Genomic DNA, 6,921 nt, shown 5'->3' with positions numbered 1-6,921 from the left:
ATAGATCCCAATGACAACAACTAACCATCACAAATAATTTTATTTTTGCCAGATAGTATGACCATGTGCCATTTCAAAGATTTTTCCCATCCAAAGGCTGATGTGCAAACTTTATTTCACTGCACAAAGATGAATTATTTTAGATGTACTGTTAGTTCATCCACATCAGTCAGTGAAGGACAGGTATTTAGACAGGCCTGGGTATCTTTTTGAGGCTCAAAGGGTCAGTTTAGCCATATTACAAAGAAATATAATTTCTAACTTCTTTTTAATGGCATCTCTCCTTGAATACACGTAGGTATGAATTGTCTCTACATTCATAAATTCAGTAATGTGTCCTCTCAGTCTGAACAGTTTTCATAGGATCTGCTTTTTACCAAAGAAATAGTCCTGGAGACCGTTGTCAGTGTACTGTGTGGATTATCTAGAGTAAAGGTTGCACTGAGAAATGATGCTTCACAAACAGGGGTGTGGCTGTTTAACTTCCTAAATAGAGTTTATATTTATTTATTTCCTTCAGTACTATGAGCAACACAAACTCTATTCCATTCACCTCAGTTGTTGTGGAGTAAGGACAGAAATCTCAGAAACATAAACCTGGATACACAAAACCAGAACTATCTTGGTTTGATACTACAAGTGGAGGATTAGGAAAAAGTCCTTAAAGTTAGTTAAGAGTCCAATTCAATGCATATAGAGAAGATTAAAAAAGTAAGTAAGTAGTACAACAAATGTCCATAATATCCATCATTTCCAATACACACTCCGTAATACACACTACCTAATACAAACTCCCTACACTGTAATGAATCAGTCGATCAAATCTGTTTCAATAACTGGACACTAGAGCTATTTGTAAAAATGTCCATGTCATACAGTGTGTGGGGTTCATTTCAGATTTCAGTTTATGTTATGCTAGTTTATTACTGTGTATATGTTTTGAATTTGTATATGTCACAACCATTAATAACAAAAAGACTAGTGCTACACCCCATCACAGAGGAGCAGATGGAACTGCCTCAGGAATCATCATGTGATAAAGTGTGGCTTGTCTGTCCTGTGATAGTAGTTGTTAGGAAGAAAAAAAGGAAACAATGACAGGATGAAAATGAAGAGAACAGCATAGATGAAAAGACTGAGTGTTGGCAGGTAAACTGTCTGGTAGAAGCTCTCAGGTCAAAGCCACGTCAACACTGTTGCTACATGAGCTTCAAGAGAAACAGATTATAGAAGATGAATCACTGCTGTGGTACAGTCCAGGAACAATATGAAGATTACACATGATTCACACCAGGTAGCATTACAGTCGTTTAGTTTACATACACTTTTAAAGAACATGTATATCATGGCAGTCTTGAGCTCCAATGATTTCTACAACTCTCATTTTCAGAAGACCTATAATAAATTCATTATTGAACCAAACTTCCTGAATGTTTTTCCTTCCACGGCAGCCTCTCAGCTCATGTTGATGTAAAACACAACTGACTGTGGACACTGACACCTGTCTTCAAGCAGCCTCTAATTCATTGCAGACTTTGCAGACATTGCAGAGTTTTCTGTCAGCAGCAGGAGATAGTTTGTTTTTTCTGATCTTGGCAGTGACACAACTGTGCGATGAGCTTCCTACTTACAAACAGTTGTTTGTACAGTTGATCTTGGGACCTGTAACTGCTTTGAAATGGCTTCAAGTGACTTTCCTGACTTGTTCAAATCAATAATGTGCTCTTTCAGATCAATGCTGAGCTCCTTGGACTTTCCCATTGTAGTGTTTGTGGTTGAGTCTAATGGCTGTATCAAACAAGTCCTATTAAAATGGACCCAGAAAAGCCGTAGAACATTTGATTCACACAGCGTTTATATAATCACCGAAATTGATTGTTCAAGTTGTTCAATAAATTCATTATTGAACCAAACTTCATGAATGTTTTTGTGACAAAGTAGTTTGTGTTCCACTCATTCATCACAGAAACATGAGAGCTGTAGAATCATTGGAACTGAAACACTGACATGATGAACATGTTCTTTATGAGTGGATGTAAACTTTTGACCACGACTGTATGAACATGGTGGAAATCATTTCCATGGGATGTTTTTTCAAACCAGTATAGGCCTACAAAAGACATTACTATTTTATAATATTATACTTTATTGTGGAGGTACAATGCAATATAAATCTGCCAGTCTGTTTCTCTTCTCCTCGGGCCAACATACCTAACCTCTTCTTAACTAGATGCACATTTTCAATCAGGTCTTCAATGTACAGTTCAGCCCAAATACCAGAAATGCTGTATATCCCTTGTGCCCTCAAATCTACTACCCTCTGGACACCTTTGTGGCAAAAATGTACACGCACAGAAAAACTGCTATAAAATCATCATACATCAATATTTTTTTCTACTTTTTTTTTCATAAATTACTTAAACAACTTCCCCCTTATTCAAAACTACCAAACATTCAATCATTTTCAGGATTTTAACCCCTTAAATGCCAGTTTAACTATTTGAATTATTTCATTTTTTGTTACAAAAAAACACAAAAAATGAATTATTTCCCATAAAATAAATAGTAGGGAGATGGAGCTTTGGTGGTGATTAGAGTCTTGGATATGTCAAAGATTAGCAGCGAAATTGATTTCATTGCATTAGTATTTTTTATGTAGTGTCAAATACTTCCTCTGGACACCTTCGTGACCAAAAATGCCCCATTGACTGCCATTCAAACCACATGTTTTAATCTCACTGCCATTAAAGTATAAAACCATGCATTATCTAATGTCAGCATTTCATTTTGAAGAAAAGTAGTGATATTTGACATTTTTACTGTATTCCACCAGATTCAACCATTTTCCCATTGTAGGCCGAGGCATGAAATTCTTGTATTTTTGCCAGTTATATTATGTGTATGCGTGCGTGCATGCGTGTGTGTGTGTGTGTGTGTGTGTGTGTGTGTGTAGTTCATTTCCAGCAGCAGACCAGCAGGTCCTGCAGCATGTGACCTGGTGCTCTCTACCTGGTGTGTGTGTGTGTGTGTGTGTGTGTGTGTGTGTGTGTGTGTGTGTGTGTGTGTGTGTTTAGTTCATTTCCAGCAGCAGACCAGCAGGTCCTGCAGCATGTGACCTGGTGCTTTCTATAAATGCACCTGTTACACTTGGTGCAGGTGGTAGAAGGCCTCTTTTTTAGGCTTGTGCACAACCAGCGCACACCTCTCCTTCTGGTCGAGCTGGTGGCAGCAGTGGCAATGGCGATGTCGGTGGTTTCTCATTTTGTCATTTGCAAAATCAGCTGGATCATGATCACGATTCTTGATATGGCATATCTTGTGGGCCCTGGCATCATGCTGGTGGGTGCCTGAATGTAGCGCAGCGTCGCGCCGTGAGGTGGAGACCAGACTTTCTTCATTCTTCGCTGTGCACTCACTGTTAGGATGGGTAGGAGCCTCGGTGTCCTCTTCACTTTCAGAGGATGGGTCAGAGGCACTCACAGAAGTGGAGGACTCCAGTGAGCATTCTGTGTCACACTCCCCCTCGAAGCTTGTGTCTTCTTCAGATGAGTCCTGCAGCTCGCTGGCAGATAAAGGCTGCATGACCATTTTTAAAGCCACTTCATTTTTGCTCCTTCTCTTTGCTCCAGGTCCTTTCTCCTCCTCACTAATGAAATGACCCCTCAGCCAAGCTGCATGTTTATCTTTGACTGTGAAAGCAGCCAGGTGCATAAACACAGTAACAGTTGTTTTTGCTTTGTTTTTGAGTACAGCAAAGGCAAGAGGCCATGTTTTTACTCAAGCACCTCTTCAAAGACACATGAAACACATCCCTCAAAAGATGCCATTTTTTCACCCCTGAAATGATCAGTGTGTGCTTACAGATTCAAACACACACACTCTCTCTCTCTCTCTCTCTCTCTCTCTCTCTCTCTCTCTCTCTCTCTCTCTCTCTCTCTCTCTCACACACACACACACACACACACACACACACACACACACACACACACACACACACACACACACACACACCAGGTAGAGAGCACCAGGTCACATGCTGCAGGACCTGCTGGTCTGCTGCTGGAAATGAACTACACACACACACACACACGTATACACACACACACCTACACACACACACACACACACACACACAAAAATCACTCTTGGGGCCCCCTAGTCGTCACATGGCTCCATAATATAACTGGCAAAAATACAAGAATTTCATGCCTCGGCCTACAATGGGAAAATGGTTGAATCTGGTGGAATACAGTAAAAATGTCAAATATCACTACTTTTCTTTAAAATGAAATGCTGACATTAGATAATGCATGGTTTTATACTTTAATGGCAGTGAGATTAAAACATGTGGTTTGAATGGCAGTCAATGGGGCATTTTTGGCCACGAAGGTGTCCAGAGGGAGTATTTGACACTACATAAAAAATACTAATGCAATGAAATCAATTTTGCTGCTAATCTTTGACATATCCAAGACTCTAATCACCACCAAAGCCCCATCTCCCTACTATTTATTTTATGGAAAATAATTCATTTTTTGTGTTTTTTGTAACAAAAAATGAAATAATTCAAATAGTTAAACTGGCATTTAAGGGGTTAAAATCCATAAGCTGTAACACAGCCAAAAGGATCACCAAATAAATAAAAAAAATGAGAAAAATGTACAAAAATGCCCGAGGAGGGCACAAGGGATATTTAAGTAGTTCATGTACCTGAACCTAACCCAACCTTCAAATTAAATCAAATGAATTTTATTTATATAACCCAAAAACACCATCACATTGCCTCAGTGGGCTTTACAATCTGTACAGTGAACGACATCCTTTGTCCTTAGACCCTCGATTCAAGTGAGGAAATACTTCACATATTGAGAAAAAAAACAACTTATAACGATAAACACAGTTTACAAGTTGCATTGACAGAATATCTGATACAAATTATAATATGTAAAGTGTGTGGATCCAGGAGACGACTGAGCAGATGAGGCATCGACGAGTGATGCCCGAGCCACATGACCTCCTCTCCACCGTGGTGACCTGGAAGAGGGCAGGCCACACAAGATAATTAGCAGTAAAAAAGAAAAGATCAGAGTGAAGAGGCATCACATTTTACAGAAATACAGATATAAGTAGATAGTAAAACAAAGAAGAGCAATGATGCAGCGGAGCCCAGAGTGTGATGATCCAGATCCATCAATATGTCAGGCAGCAGGAGCCAGGAGAGGTAGATGGTCCCAGGGGCCCGTGCTCCATCAGGTGGGAGCCTGAATGAAAAGAGAGGAGGAGAAGGAGCAGGAAGAAGAGGAGGAGGAAGAGGAGGAGGAGGAGCAGGAGGAAGAGGAGGAGGAGAAAGAGAAAGAGAAAGAGAAAGAGAAAGAGAAAGAGGAGGAGGAAGCTATAGAGAGTGAGAGAGCGACACAGCTTGCAGCTTCTGGGGACAGAAAACAAAAAGAAAAGTTAGAGAAATGTGATGTTAATCAGAAAAGCAGATTGTTTCTCATCAGCAGGACATAATGTCAGTTCTAATACTATAAGTAACTTATTGAGACTGAGACCGACCCACTGAAGAAGTTAGCAATCCAAGTCAAGGACTAATCAAAGGCTAAGTCAAAGAAGTGAGTTTTGAGTTTAGATTTAAAGGCGTCAGTAGAGCCAGATTGTCTGATGTCAGCTGGGAGGTTATTCCTGAGGAAGGGGGCCGATAGGAAAGAGCCCTGCAGCCAGCTGACTTCTTCTTAACCCTGGGAACCGTCAGGAGCCCTGAAGTCTGAGAGAGTAATGCACAAGTTGGAATATATGGTATAATGAGATCTGACATGTACCACGAGGCAAGGTCGTGTACAGTTTTGTATGTCATCAGCAGCAGCTTAAAGTCTGATCTTATATGTATTGGGAGCCGATGCAGTGAGGCTAGGATTGGTGTAATATGATCAAATTTTCTTGTACGTGTTAAGACTCTAGCTGCAGCATTCTGAACCATCTGAAGATTTTTAGTGCTCTCACATGGAAGACCTGAAAATAAGGCATTACAATAATCCAGCCTAGATGAAACAAAGGCATGAATCAGGATTTCTGCATCAGCTGTGGACAGGAAGGACCTATTGCGTAGGTGGTAAAAAGCGATCTTGGTAATTTTTTTGATGGGCTGATAGAAAGAGAGGGTAGGATCAAAAGTAACACCAAGAATCTTGACAGTTGAACTTTGAGAAATAACACAGTTGGCAAGAGTTACGGTCACCTGATCGAAGTGGTGTCTCTGTCAAGCAGGGGCAATGACCAGCATCTCATTTTTCTCCAAATTCAGGAGCAGGACATTTTCTGACATCCATACCTTCACTGCATACAAGCAGGTCTCTAATTTCGTGATTTGAGATTTATCATCAGCTTTTATGGGCACATACAGCTGAGTGTTGTCCGCATAGCAGTGGAAATGTATTCCATAACTCTGAATAATTTGGCCAAGAGGTCAAATATATAAAGAGAAGAGCCAGTAACAGAAGCACTGAGGTAGAGTTTGAGTCCAAAGTAAGTAGAATGTAATACCACTTTAGTAAGGGCAGTTTCAGTGGATGTGGTCAAGATGTGGTTTCTTAAGTAGAGGCCTAACCACAGCAGACTTAAAACTAGCAGGGACAACACCGGTCATGACTGATAAATTAACAATATTTAACAATGTAGGTCCCAGTTCTGGCCATAGATCCTGAAACAGTTTTGCCGGAAGAGGGTCCAGGATGCAGGTAGTTGGTTTTGAGGTTGAGACTAGTTTAGACAATATCTCAAGAGAGATACTTTCAAAAGTGTTAAGAGCTGAGACTAACAGAATCAGCAGAAGGATGTTTTATAATCAACTTTGATGAGGAAGCCAGAGATGAAGGGTTAATTTTGGTTCTAATCTCATCAATTTTATTGCAAAAGAAATCTAAG

The sequence above is a fragment of the Pagrus major genome, chromosome 5, assembly GCF_040436345.1.
Source record: "Pagrus major chromosome 5, Pma_NU_1.0".
NCBI classification, from domain to species: domain Eukaryota; kingdom Metazoa; phylum Chordata; class Actinopteri; order Spariformes; family Sparidae; genus Pagrus; species Pagrus major.
This window is presented reverse-complemented; position numbering follows the sequence as displayed.